The sequence below is a fragment of the Aulonocara stuartgranti genome, assembly GCF_965226115.1.
Source record: "Aulonocara stuartgranti genome assembly, chromosome: 1".
Lineage (NCBI taxonomy): Eukaryota > Metazoa > Chordata > Actinopteri > Cichliformes > Cichlidae > Aulonocara > Aulonocara stuartgranti.
Genome location: NC_138939.1, coordinates 14,884,171 through 14,898,999, shown reverse-complemented (window position 1 = coordinate 14,898,999; position 14,829 = coordinate 14,884,171). Strand labels below are relative to the sequence as shown.

The 14,829-nt window shown below is 41.2% G+C and overlaps 1 protein-coding gene and 1 long non-coding RNA gene across 2 annotated transcripts in view; one reads left to right on the top strand and one right to left on the bottom strand.

Moving 5' to 3' along the window:
- LOC309717651 overlaps window positions 1-7,453 on the bottom strand; it is a 54,212-nt gene extending 46,759 nt beyond the window's left edge. Inside the window, exon 1 of the long non-coding RNA XR_014279779.1 lies at window positions 7,342-7,453. This is a non-coding gene — a long non-coding RNA (uncharacterized lncRNA). The remainder of the gene's footprint in view (window positions 1-7,341) is intronic.
- smyd3 (SET and MYND domain containing 3) overlaps window positions 1-14,829 on the top strand; it is a 116,135-nt gene that overhangs the window by 35,675 nt on the left and 65,631 nt on the right. The window lies entirely within an intron of this gene.

Here is a 14,829-nt window from a genome sequence, read left to right as displayed (position 1 = left end):
AGTGCAAAGGAGTCCTTCATTTCACTTTTGCTCTCTTATGTTTCATATTTGCTTTACCTCCCCTGCCTCTGTTGTTTCTACCTACTGTATGTTTACAACAATGTAAGGACAGTCAGACCTACTCTGTGTACTTCTGTCTGTCCTTATATTTTTGTCTCTCTCTTTGCTCATTATTCTTTTTAATGCAGCCCTTTCTTCTTCCCGTCTCCTCCTCTTGTGGTCGCTCTCTTTAATGGTCCTAGTACATAACAAATGAGGAGTTTATTATTGTGTACTTGGAGCATTCACTGTGCTTAACAAAACAGGTCATTACTGTGAGTGTGCTGTGTGTGCGTGTATGGGCATTTGTGTATGTATACGTGTGTGTTGGAGTTCCTCTCGTGTGGGGGTTTGTTTTCTTTTGTGCCATAAAAGCATTCTTTAGGCTAATAGCTGCTCTATCCCGTGTGTTAATAGTGTCGTACAGAAACATATATGCACGCACGCTGACGCACACAAGGAAGCAGTCCCACATCATCATTACTGCTCTTAATACCCCCAAGAGGAGCAAGGAGGGAAGTAGGGAGAGTTGTATTTGTGTGTGCTACTACTGTGTACTGTGTACGGTCTGCGTATTCACAGTGCTGGGGAAAGGTTTTAGACACCTAACGTGTTCTCGTAACACTATCACGGACCAGCTTATCAGATTCTTTCTGCAGCACGATGGTGACGACAAACATGGAAACAGAAGAGCAACATCTTCAGGAACGCCTCCTCAGTAGAAGGTCTGCGTGCAGGAAGACTGCAGTGGGCATGCATCGTGTCTGTCCATGTGCTGTTTTTTTATCAGACTGCAGCAGTATAATAAGCGCAAACATGGAGCTCTAACTGTGCTGCTTTCATTGTTTCTTTAAAGCAACTTCCCCACTCTGCAGTGTGTGTGTGTGTGTGTCTTTAGATCTCACTGTGTGCGTCTCATCTTAGATACTTGCACATATTTGGATTTATGTGTGAATTTCTTTTTGTGCTTATGTGGTTAGTTCGTCTTTGCCTATACTTGTGTGTATTGCTTAGGTAAATGTGTGTGTGTTCTCTAACCAGCCTGCGAGCCTGCGTGTGAACTTATTGTTATGCTGCATCAGCCCTCGCTGCACTGAGACCCATTTCTCACACAAACTCCTTACATGACCGACATGTTACCCCATAAAAAAACACACTCCCTCACCCCTCTCTGTCTTCCTGAACCTGGCTCTGTGCGTCTTGTTTTTTCCCTCTCTCGGCCTCACCCGTTTGCTCCGCGCCACCTATCATTTCTCTTCTTCATTGACATTCGCCCTTCTCGTTCCCTCTCTGCCCAAGTTTAGCTTTTGATATGAGGGTTATAAATAGCTCTTTAAAGACACCTCACAGGGCTGTTCTAACAGTCCAGTGCCACCTTTTGAATTTTAAAATCTTGACTTAAAGTAACTCAGAAACATCATAGAAAAGTCTCATGCTTTAAAGCATAAAAATACAGTTTGTACTTTAAGATGATGTTAATGATTTTGAGCAGTGTGCATACAGTAATGCTTACTGTAGCATTATGCACAGAGATGAGTGGGTGGTTTAATGTGTAATCTGAAGATAATTATTAGTGAATATGCAGTTCCTGCTTGATGAAAATATAATATTTTAGTATTAATAATGGGGGAAGTGCTGAAACAGAGGCTGTTTTGCTGCTGCCGAACAGAAAAGAATGTCTTTTGCAGTGAAGTGAAATGGAGTGTTGAAAACAATCGTCTGTGGATCCTTTTTTGATTGCTGGAAATCTCCACTCCCATTTCCTTACTTGTTCAAGCTACCCGCTTCAAGTATTCTGTAATCAAACTGTGCATAGCATCCCTGTGTTGAGGTGACACACTGTACGCTTTGCACACAAGCGCGTTACTGTAGTCCCTGCATTGGGTGAATTCCCATAATCTTTTCTGCATAGCCAAAAAGCTACAAGAAACATCACTGTGGGACCATGAATCCAGCTTCACACATGTCTCCGGGACACAGCAGGTGTTTGTGTTTGTCTGCAGTACTTTGGGCTGTGTCCCTAATATGGTGCATACAACTGTTTATCAGAGGAACCTTTAAGACCTCCTTACTGTTGGAGCTCCATTCTGGCTGTTCTGTCTTTTATTTAACGTGAGCTTAAAGAAAAAACTGGCTCATCTATTGAGAGAGTGTTAAAAAACAAGAATAAAAGCTGTAGATGGAATATTGGGGGGGGGGTAAGAAGAATGTGAAAAGAAAACGTCAGAAACGAGCAGAAGAGGGATAGGAACATGTACCTACTCGCACCTACTCTGCTTGATAAAAGGTTTGAAGTAGCTGTATTTATGGCTCTGTGTGCATGAGGCCGTAACTGAGACTCCTGGGAAACACACACACACGCACACACACACTTCTACCTACCTCTCTGACCAAGGTGGAAGCAGGGCAGCTCTCTATGGAAAAGTATGTTGTATTGTTTATTTCCCATATATAGTTACAATTTATCATGGAGGCACACACACACGTCACCACCACCTGATGTCATGTGTGGCGCCAATAAATTTACACCCCTGCTGAAACTGCTTCACCTTCAATTATAGCAGCAGGAATGAGGAGCGTGTGTGTGTGTGCCGGCGTAATCCTCAGTGTGTGTGTGTGTGTTTGTGTTGATTCTTATTTTTTGGTCGTTATAATTTTTGGTCTGTTTGCTTGCTGTAATGTAACTTGTGTATATCTGTGTGTAGGAGTAAATCTGCGTGTAGACAGATGTGCGCTGTAGGTGTGTGAGTGTAACTTGTTGTTTCTGTGTAGGAGTAATTTACTCGCACGGCTTTTCCTTATATTTATTGGCCATCTGTTGAGCAGCTAAGTGGGATGCAGACGCCATCAAACTACGGTACTGTAACAAATGGAAAGGTTGTCACTTACCAAACTTTTTGCATGGGAGAATGAAGTAAAACTTCACATTTTTTCTAAATGGATCGACTAAGGAATGCAGATGCATGTATGCAGGAAGGAGAGGGGATGTATATAAATGAGAATATTGCATTTTAATGTTTTTGCCTGTACCATAATGTTTCCTTTTGCTCTTATGGATGCATGTTTGCCTGTATCCGGCGTGTGAAATCATTAAAATAATCCTCTTGTGTATGTCTTAGTATGCTCGGCCTTATCTCTTCAGCATTTCCCTGATCTGCTATTGTAGCTGCCAGTGCCATGGGTTCTACCTAATTAGCTTAGGCTTTGCAAAATCTCACACACACGTACAGCTTTGTGTAATGACTTGGAGTCCATCATCATGGATGAAGTCACAGACAGTATAATGTGAAAAGACTGCATGTGTGTGGGCTCTCGTGGGGAAGAGGTGAGGAGAAGAAGATGAAGAAGGGGGGAAGGAAAGAAAACAAGGCGCTGAAATGACTGGCGGGCCATGGGAAAGGGAAGGAAACAGGAGAAGATGCAGAAAAAAGAGAGCTTGTGAGGAAAAAGATTTCAACAATCAAGATCAGAAACAGGGTTGAGGAGATTTGGAGAAGAAGAGTGGAGGACACAGAAAAAAGGGACAATCTGAAAGGACCGACTATAAATTGTTTTGAGTTTTTGATAAATCTGCATGCCAGATTTAAAATTCTGCAAACTGATTTGACCTGCAGTGTGCTGTAGAAGACGGGGATGTATGCTACATGTTTGAGCTGGGGGTAGGGTTAGCTTAATGAGAAGCTTTTGGCTGCAGCAGCCGCTATCTCTCTCTCTCGTCTCCTTTATCATCCCTCATACTGGCACTGCTCTCTCCTCTGTCGCTCCGGCATCTACAGTAATTACTGTTCTTTGGTGGTTAAGAGGAATGTAGACGGGGATAGAGCGCGATAACGTGCCAAAGTGTGAGTATTTGTGTATTTTGTTTAATTTCCTCCAGACTTTCCTCTAGAGGGATGTTCCAGGAAGTGTGTTTCCTAAGCTGTCTCTCGCAGATTAGCCTTTCACACCAGCACAGTGACCTGGCAAAGACCTGTTGAAGTAAAACGTTCTGTGCATGTGTTCCAACATGAGGTCATGGATCGCATCCTGACCTTCCACCAAGCATTTCAGCCTGCTCAGTCTGCTCAGCTCTGTAATAAAAGGGTTTTTTAATGGGATATTTCAATAGTGAATTGTAGTTTAGCATGTTGTTGTCATGTTACACAATCCTCTCTCAAATGAAAATATATTTCACATGTTTAATCAGAGTAAAGATTTTCTATTTACACAAAAATGTCTGTGAAAGAAGGGAGGGAAATCCTTAAATCTTTGGCTGTTACACCTTTTTAATCCCTTGTGAAAAATTAAATGATTTGTGATGTATTTGTTTTGCATTAAGGTTGAAAACAGAGGGCAGCATAATTATATGCGTACATGTTGACATTTTTCTTGCACTGATTGGTCACTTGCCTTCCATTAACCTGTGGGTTTATCATCGCTAATCATCATCACTCCTGTACTCATGATGCTTTTATTAGTTATCTCACACAGGACATATAAAGACTATGTGTTAAATGAAGGATCAGCCTACTATTAAACGGTGAACCATGTTGCCTGTTCAATTTTAAAATACTCTGTGTCATAAAAAATGTGCTTTTATAGGGTAATTGCATTATTTTATTCACACCGTTATCTGATCTCATTTCAAATACCTGGGCCAAAACCACACTATCTGCAACACATTAATATCACTGATATTATAATACGAATACTATAATACTAACGTTTTCTGCCTACATGGATATAGTTTTCTTAAAATGTTTCAAATTAACTCTAAATATTTTAAAGACATACAGTCTGATTCCTTATTTACCGCTTTTTAAAAATAATAATAAAGACTGCTAACACACACATGCACACACACACACACACACACACACACACACACACACACACACACACAGGCACACATTTGTTTGTAACTGATTGGACAGACAAATATGAGACCAAACAGCTTTGGGAAATTGTTTAATCTGGTTATAACAGTTCTCCTGCCCCCTTGGGAAGCAGACTGTAGGTATGCCAGATGGCCAGTCTGCCACTGAAAGTAGCTTTTTTTTTTTTTGTTATAATTTGGAGCTTATGTTTGGGTGTTGGCTAAATAATTGTGAGTATTTTAAGCCATTTCCCCAAACCGTGTATTTGGGTAAATTTCTCTGGTAGGTTACATGATGTTTCCTGGGTGAGGCTGTGCCCTGTTTAGAAGCCTTAACACTTAGAGCACATTGTGCAGGTTACTTTTGCATACATTCAGTCATATACACAGTAATTTGGAATTAGCTTTTTTGTGCTGTTCCCCACTGTGTGGATTATTTGTCACATAATTAAAAACACTGAGAAATGTATAATTTGGATTTTCCTCTATTTAAGATCCCGGCGCTGTCGCCTTAATAAGTGCAAAAAAATAGTATAAGGGCATCATATTAAAAGAAAAATACATGGAGAAAATTGTTGTTTACACTGTTGTTAGCATGTATCGACTAACAGTTTGACCATTTTCTTGCAAAAAGTCCCATATGGAAAAGATATATATAAATCTTATAAAGTTTGTATCTGTCTTGTGTGAAACTTGTATGAAAAGCATACAAGAGTGAAAACAGATATAAGATCCCTTGAAAAATTATATAATGAAACTTGTATGTTTTGGATACTTACTAAAACAATATATGAAAGTAATGAGAAAGTGGCCACTTTTTTTTTTTTACTATTTCTTTTCCATATGGGGTAGTAGCAAAGCTATGACTAAATTCTTTGAACAGTCCCAGGTTTCCATATACTGCAATATGCAGGTGAAACCTTTAATCAGTGATGTCATGGGGTAAACGGTATATTTTCGCTTTGGTTAATTGTCAATTTCCCATGTCCCCTGCTGTTTGCAGGGATTTAATGGCACCGTGTACATGAAAGTTATTTTCAGCTTTTACAGTTAATTTGGATGATAAGGAGTGATAATATTAACATCACTGTGCTTAAAGGCCACACATTTTCTGTCCCTTAGCTAAATGGCCTGTATATCTGAGTCTAAGAAATCCTTTTACAGGACGAAAAAGCTAAGAGCAAAGTGTTAGCCTCAGAAATGGTGATCAGGTTTGCAATCGGTGCTTTGGTTCATGAAATACGGCTGTAAATATAGAATTTCTAATGGTACAGCTACAATACAGGGTTCAAGTACGCACTCGTCCACCCACCCATCCTCTCTTCCTGTTCACCTGTCTGCAGGTCATTAGTGGGTTAGGTAAAACTTCCTTGTCTTGTGGAGGCTGGGGGAGGGCAACTGCAGCCTGTAAAGTATCCAGCGGAAGAATGCTTAACCATCAGTCCTTTTATTTCCATCCTGAATATAAATGAGTTTCTGCAGGCTTCGTTCCCTCAGTCTCCCTCTCATCTGTCTCTCATCTCTTTCTTTCTCAGTCTCCTCTTAAACCACAGCCAAGCATGAAACAGCGAGTGCTGTTCAGGGACAGTGAGTCACACCTTCCCTGACTATCAACTTCTCACTCTTCTGTGTGTGTGTTTGTATGGGTAACATTTGTGTTCCTGCAATCTTTTTAAGTGGAAATGAGCATGAATTTTCTCAGAAACCCAAAAAGCCTATTTGCTGTAACTTATTATGAAGAGGATTATTTTTAGAGTCAGGGACAGGAAATAATCGCGTGTTTGTGTTTTTTATGTGCACTTATTTGTTGTCCCATAGTGGATGAGAGCTCGGTATCATTTTGTTTCTGGTTTCTGTTATTTTCCCTTTAATGGGCATTCATGCTGTGCTTCCTCTTGTTAAACATCAGCAACTCGTCAGGAACACAAATAAGACTTTGTGTGTGTGGATGCAGATAAACAGGCACACGTTTTATTCTCTCCATTGTGTCATCTCTGCTTCCCGTGCATAGACAAAGGAGCACAAATTAGACATGCTGTTATAAAAAAACAAAACAAAAACAACTTATATTGTAGGCTATAATTTCTTCCTAAACACTAAGTTGCAGTAGTTTTTTTTTAATGATAACATTAAAACTTTGTGAACTTTCTTGCACAAGACAAAGATAGTCATTTGTGTAGCCCACTTCCACACTATCCGGTTGTTCAGTGATGACGCGACGAATCCTACTTCTGGGTCTAAAGTAGTCTGCGTTTAATATGGCTTTTGTGTTGTTAACATGTTTAATGTTATGTATTTTCTTCTATTTGATCTCAAAAAGCTCCTAAAACAGTCAGTGATCACTGTTGACCTCCCTCGGCTTTTATTACCACTAATCATTTATTTAAGCTCAGTTTTTACCTTAGGATGTAACTACAGCCCAGCCCATGCAGCAGTATATGAATGACTAACCTCGTATTGTGGATGGATTATCTCAGTTGTTCTCCTGGCTGAAGTTTGGTCCTTTTACAGCATCCTGCCGTGCGATTACATTTGTTCCTGACCACCGAGAACACTCACGGTAACTTTTATCGAGTGGAAAAAAAGTTAGCTTGTTTATATTATGCTAACATAGCTGTGTTGCTAGGGATCACGTAGCACATCATTATATACCAGCTAGCCCAACTTCAGTAACCCTACAAACATCACTGCTTTTTAGTTTTCTTTCTTCATTTATGCTGGAAGTGATAGCAGAGCTGTACGTTTTAATTTGTTTCCAAAACCCCGCAGTCATATTGTATTTAGATAGAAGCTAGCGAGCTAACTCCCTGCTAACTTCTAACTCTGTTAAATGTCATAAATTCCGTTTTCATGGATGCCTGGATGTTAAACTCAATTGTTACACCTGGTAGAGCAGAACGCTGATCATTTTATTAAAGATGAAAGACTTTAGATAGTTTTTCAACTCTCAGTAATGCCATAGTGATCGTTTGATATATGGACCTGCAGCGGAGTTTAGACCCAGACACGGCTAGTGACGTCAGACTGAACAACCGGATAGGCCAGGTACTGTGGTAAATGTAAATTCAGTTTTGAACTGAAACCTGGTTTTTAATTGTAAATAATTAAAAGTCCCAGCATTTTGGAAATGGGGTTATATATTTGCACTTAGAGTTATTCAACTTGGTGCTGATAAGAAAGTTTGTGGTGGTATCATGTCTGCAGACTAAATATGCATTTACATCCAACTGCCTTACTTAGTCAGACTTGAGTAATGATTGTAATTATTGGAACTCATATTTATATTAACATTTTCTTTCCCCCCCCCCCCCAAAATTGGGTGTTATATAAATAAATAAATCTCAGCAATCAAGAATTCAATGGGAAGAGCACAGATTATTGACCGAAAAGTTGTAGGCTAATGCTTAAGCTTGTTACATGCACACTTTTCATTCTAAATGGTAACACTTTTCTATGTAGAGTTTACAAAAGCCAATAGTAAATTGATCCAGTTTTAAGAATAAACAGACTAAAATAGGATGACAACCTCACTACCGCTAGGAAAAATTGATGGTAGCACATTGCAACCAACCGGTCTACAGCAACTTACCAGGCCTTTGCTAAGCTTGATGGCATCCTGAAGAGGTATTTCAACCATTTGATTCAGCTGTGTTGGAGTAGGAATGCATCTAAAAGCTGCAGAACAGCTCTCAAGGACTGGAGTTGGAGACCCCTGGTCTACAGTGTGTCTTTTTGCAGTAGGGGACCCCGCTCAACTGGTTTTATTCTGATTATATTCCTGTTTAAAAACAAGGTTGCCAAGTGCCTATGTGATTTTGTGGTTAAACCACTGTCCTGCGGCAGCTATGTCAGTAGTTATTGAGGAGGAATTTTTGAATTTCTGTTACCAAACTATGAGGTATTGGCTAGATTTCAGATGAAAGTAGCAATGTGAATTTCAGTGTATGTAGAGAGCAACAGATTTGTGATTTTCTCCAGTTTATCACAGTTAAATGTCGTATTATCACAAACAGATTGCACGTAATGGCCAAGTTGACGCCATTTCATGGGAAAGTGATAGAAAACGGATCGCATACTGACTCCGTGTGTTTGGGTCCCTGTCTTTGAAACAACCTCAAAGGCAACAGGACTCCAAGCTTGTGGTTGCAGAAATTTTGGTCATGTTTTCTCAAAGTTGCAAACACCTCATTCCCAAAGATTTTGCACATTTTCAGAGCCAGCAAGCCTGACTGATTGAGTAGAGGTATGTGCTCTCTTATGTCTCTGTCATGAAAATATAGTTTATGACTCTATAACTTCACCTAAAACAGTGACCATTGTAACAGACCAAATATTTTTATTCTAAATAAGAAAAGCAGTCCAAGTTTTCCAACAGGTGTTCAGTTGGGTTAAGATCTAGTGCCTGCAGAGGCCATAGCACATGATTTTCATATTCATCAAACCATCCAGTTTTCACTCATCCCATACAGATGTGACACAGATGATGTTTTGAAGAGGAGAATGAGTTATTCGTTAATCATAAGATTAATGCAAAAAGTGCTTGAAAGGCTCAGTAAGAATACAAAAGGATACAAATGTTTCATCTCAGCATAATGGGGATCAGTCGCTACAACTTTGTATTGATTTATTGAGTTTTGACCCCTCACTCTAAGGGGACAAGAATAATGGGTCACCAGCAAAATGCCTCCCACATTGAACAGAGCTTTGTGGTCACCTCACTGTAGGAGTCAGACATCCAGAACTGTATGACATCTAAGCATTCGCTCACTTCGGTTAAGAAATACTTGTAAGATCATATCACTTTTCTCTGCTTCTCTGTAGACTGCTGCTGTTGGTTTTGCGCCTTTAAGCACACATATGTAATGTGTACTTTATGAATACATACTTGACGTTCCTCTATAATAACTATCAGACTGCTGTTACTGAGGCATTCTCACCAGGTCTTACATTAACAGTCTTGTAGAGGTTTTTGCATATTATCCTAATGCACAAGCACCAGGGCATTAAACGTGCACCACTGACCACCAGTTGTGACTCTGTGTGCTGTTGTCTTTCCAATACATCTCAATTCGTAATTTGCTTTGAAGCAATACTTCTGGCCGGACTTCTCCAAGCCGTGCCCTAAACATGAACTTAGTTTCAGTATCACTTTGAGTGTTCTTGGTGCCACCATGAGAAATATAGAAATAAATTAGTCATTTTTATGGACAGAGCCCGATAGGTTGCTAATTACTTTATTGTATCAGACGCCTCAGCTGTGTGAAGGTATCTGTGTTTGTTGTTTGCCCAGGCTTTTTCTTCTGTATATGTCGGCAAGTGTTCCTGTGTGTGTGTGTGTGTGTGTGTGTGTGTGTGTGTGTGTGTGTGTGTGTGTGTGTGTGTGTGTGTGTGTGTGTGTGTGTTATAGAGAGAGAGAGTGAGAGAGAGCGAGATGGTGTCTTTCTATTGATTGAATCTGGCAGAGCAGGTTTCCTATGTGTCAGCAGTTTTGTTCACCCGAAGCCAGCCAGATACAAAAAGAGACAAAACCACAGAGGAATGATGGCAAGTAGACAAATCGGAGACAGTATTTTTAATTTTTTTGTATTATCTTCTTTTCATTTCAGTTTTTCATTTCTTTTTTTTTTGCAGATTATGATAAAATGATTTTCTAAAATGGACTTACTTGCTAAGTTGGCATACAAAATATCTATCAAGCAATTGTCTTTCTTTAATTTACATTCAACCTCACATATCATCGCAGTTAAGTGATTTGTGTATTTCACCTCTTAGAGAGACCAAAGGGGGATTTCGAATTTAATGAACCCCTCCCTGAAAACACCCCCAGGTGGAGATGAAAAGAGTGTAAAGGAGTGGGAGGGGAAGATGACAAGGGGAGGAAGGACAAACACACAAACACTTGTGTCCCTGTGGCCTAGTATATCTAACATTGTGTAATTACAATGGGGAGTGTCTTTAATTGACTCCTACTGCAAACCCCTGGAGTCTGCAATGAGAGTATATATGAGAGAGTCCATCAATACGAACAAATATTGTAATGCAGCTCTCCGTCGCTCATAGTATTGTGTTTTTATGGATATATTTTATTTAAATAAGAATGTATTTGTGTATGTACAGTACAATATACAGCGGCAGTGAGACAACTGCTATGCTGTAACAATACCAGATGAGTCAAAATAATACCAGCTGGGTGTTTGCTATTATGCAAAATTAAAAATAAGCATTTTAATTTAGTATAAAAAAAGAAACACAGTTTAAGTCACCAAACACATTTTCAATCTTTGCTTTAAATCTGCGTGTCATTATTCTCACGTCATATTGCCATTCAACTTTCGCAAACTCACCACATCACAGATTTAGCTCTAAATTTATATTGGAGGAATTTCATTATATGGCAGGTTTCTGCAGCCCAAAGATATTACATTTTTTTTTCTAACTAATACGTGTTTTTCAATTATTTTTGTGGTAAAATGAGCATTTTCTAGCCTAAAAAATTAAAAACGATATAAATTAATTATATTAAACAGATATTAAATCAAACTACAATTGATGTGTCGTTTGAAGGTGTACAAATTGAATTGTTACCACCAAACACCGAATCGTTGATCCAGCCTATGGCTCAAGGCTCTATTCACGCACTTTATATGCAAAACGCCCTGCACCACCTGGTCGAGATATATATAAAAATAATCAAACACTATGCGGATTTTCACCTATCATGGGGGGTCCAGAAACGTAGCCCCTGCGATAATCAAGGGTATACTGCACATCTTTTTGAAGTCTTATAAAACCCAAATATATTCTGTCAGTAGTTTTTGGTTCCACTTGATTCACTTGATTGGTTTTAGTCAGACGTGGGTTTGGGAATTTGTTTACTAAACAAATTCAGAAATGAACTAAGTTGTAAACCTCAGAATTGCTTCAAGTTACTGCTTCTAACCAGCAGTCTCAGAAACAAATCCTGTGCTCGTGCTATTCTTGTGGTAGGACCCCACCCTGCAGCTCTTTCAGTAGAACAATGCCTGCAAAGACACTGCCACAGTAGTGCTACCACACAAACATGCACTAAATTAAAGTCTAAGTGTGCATGTGCATGGAGCTAATATAGCCATTATAGCCATTAAGAGTTTTTAGTGCAGAACCATCTGACCTTGAGGGTTAGATGTGGCTCAGAACGCAGAGCAGGGCGTCGACTAAACGGAAGGTTGGTGGCTTGATCTCTGGCAACTCCAGCCTTGTATCAATGGGCGTGTAAATGGGTGGATGTTGATGTATAAAGTGCTTTCAGCGCTCAAGTAGAGCAGAAAAGCGCTGTATAAGAACCATTCCATTTAACTTATTTAATAGTTTTAGTTATTGTCGTGCTGACCTAGTAGGTGTGGCTGTTATTCCTCTCTTCCTCCTCCTGCCCACTACCTGTTCGGTGCTGCTGCTTGCGCATGGCCGCTGTTTAGACCTTGGGTGCAATCAACAACTAAGCGCGGCCTGGTGTGCGGCGCCCTGCCAGGTGAGCCACATTAGAGCAATCAAGGGTGGGCGTGCCTAGTAGACCTTAAAATGCATGCAGCAGTCATTTGACCCGTGAGCAACATACTGAGAGGACAGCAAACAAAGTACGATCCACTTTTCCACTGTGAGGAAGACTTTGAACAAGACGGGCTATCGGTTTTTACCTGCTGCTACCTACCTATCTACCTGGTCAAAATAAAGTTGAGTGAAATTCAAAGTCTGGTCTTTTTCAAGTGTGGGCACCTCACAGTCAGAAAACACTTGACAGTAAAAAACCGGCCTGGCCAGTAGAGAAACCGGCCTTGACCAGTGAAGACTCCACAAAAGCTCACCACAAAGACGGAGAAGACTCCACCTGGGGGCCTGGAGGAAATCGCATGCCGTTTGCCAGTCCAATCAACAACCGAGAAAACAGCATGGCTGAGTCCAAGTCACTCGAAGAGCTGAAAATAGAGCGAACCACTGCAAAGAGACTGTTTTCCAGACTCACCAACCATATAATAAGGACCCACATGGATATGTCTGTAGAGGAGCTGCAGGATTCCTTCAAGAGACTCACAGCAGAGGGCTCCAAAGTGATTGACGTGAACGAGGAGCTTGAAGCCGCCTACATCACGCAGTGTGACCCAGAGGCCACACCGGAGCTGATGGGCCAACAGAGAGCAGACGTCGAAAAAACGGAGAAAGAATGTGAGCAGAAGTTGAAGGAGGTGAAGCACCTGATCAGAGAGACACTGTGGACATCATATGGTGAAAAAGAACTGACCCTTGCTCTAAAATCAGCAGAAATGGCGTGTGAGAACGTCACATCCACTCAGCCTGATACACCGCTGGAGGCATATGATTTTATGCTCCACCATCTAGAAGAACTGGTGAAGAAAGCTAAGCAGGCACACCAGACATGGAACCGCTGGGCTCCACCTGCTGAGAGGCGAGATTGTGATCGTCGACTGATGGAGCTCGAAACCTGCCTTCCAAAGCTGGTGTCAGGGAAGGCAGTCCTGATCAAAGCAGAGAGGATTAAAAGAGATGCCGACAAAGCAGTTGTCACAGTCCGCAACGCAGCCTCGGTCGCAGCCATAAAACTGAAAGCCACAGCTTTACCAAAGTTCACCGGCAGCCAGCGTGAGTTCTACAGATGGCGGAAGGAATGGGAGGCTCTGCAAAAGCAAGGTGAACCAACCGGGTCCGTGGAAGTAAAGAAATTTCAACTTCTTGATAGCCTCGATGATAAAGTGGCCAAAGATCTGCGCCTGTCCACATACACCTCGGCCGATGAGATCTTCAGAGTCCTCGAGAACCGCTATGGAAATCAAGCCACCATCGCCATTGAAATCATTGAGGAGCTTCAAGCTATCCCTCCTGTCCGTAGCAACCAGCCTAGAAGAATTATAGAGCTTATCCACGCAGTTGAAAAGGCCCTCTATGATTTGAGTGAGCTGGATGAAGCAAATGCCATAAAGAACCTCTTAGTAATAAAGTCTATTGAAAGCAAGCTGCCTGAGTCCCTAAAGAAAGACTGGCTTACCCACGCTGCTGATCCAAAGAATGCTGTGACTCATCAGAACCGGTTTGACAAGCTGCTCGCATACCTCCAATCTCAAGAGTCCATCTACGAGCAGTTAGACCAGCTGAGAGACATCGACCCTGCCAAGGAGAGAATAAAGTTCCCAGTAAAGTATGCCCGTACCAAGTCAGTTAAATCCAGTACTGATCCAGCAGGCTGCATCATCTGTAGGGACCCAAAGCACAAGAGAAAGCTCTACATCTGCAGACGGTTTAGAACCAACACAAAGTTACAGGAGAAAGAGGATGCAGTGCAGCAACTTGGAGCCTGCAAGAGATGCCTCGAGATCCACGATGAACCCTGCAGAAAGACTACTTACCTGTGTGGAAAACCAGAGTGCAAAGACCAGCATCATTACCTTCTTTGTCCCTTGCCACGACCCTTATCCCAAAGGCCCAAGTCTGGTCCGGCGAGAGCTGAGGGGAGGAGGTATACAGAGGTTCAAGAAGAGTTCATCTCTAAACTATCGCCAGAGCTAGCGCAGGAGTGTTGAAAAGCTTTCTGCAACGTCTCATCACGAGCCTTCAACTCCATGGCAGCAGAGAGAGGTCTACTGGAGGAGACTGGTCTAAAAGAGTACCCTGTGATCCTGATGCTCCTTGACGTCATCGCCAATGATGGGCAGAGAATTGGGACACTAATTGATCTAGCATCTGACACAAACTACATAACCCATAAAGCTGCAAGTAAGCTCAACCTTCGCAGTGAAGATGTCATGCTTGTCATCCAGGGTATCGGAGGTATGAAGGTGTCTGTGGCAACCAAGCGCTACCTTCTCAAGATCCGTGTCAACACCTCAAGAGGAACTTTAAAGCCTCACCAGTTAGTTTGCTATGGTCTTGACAAGATTGCTGAAGTG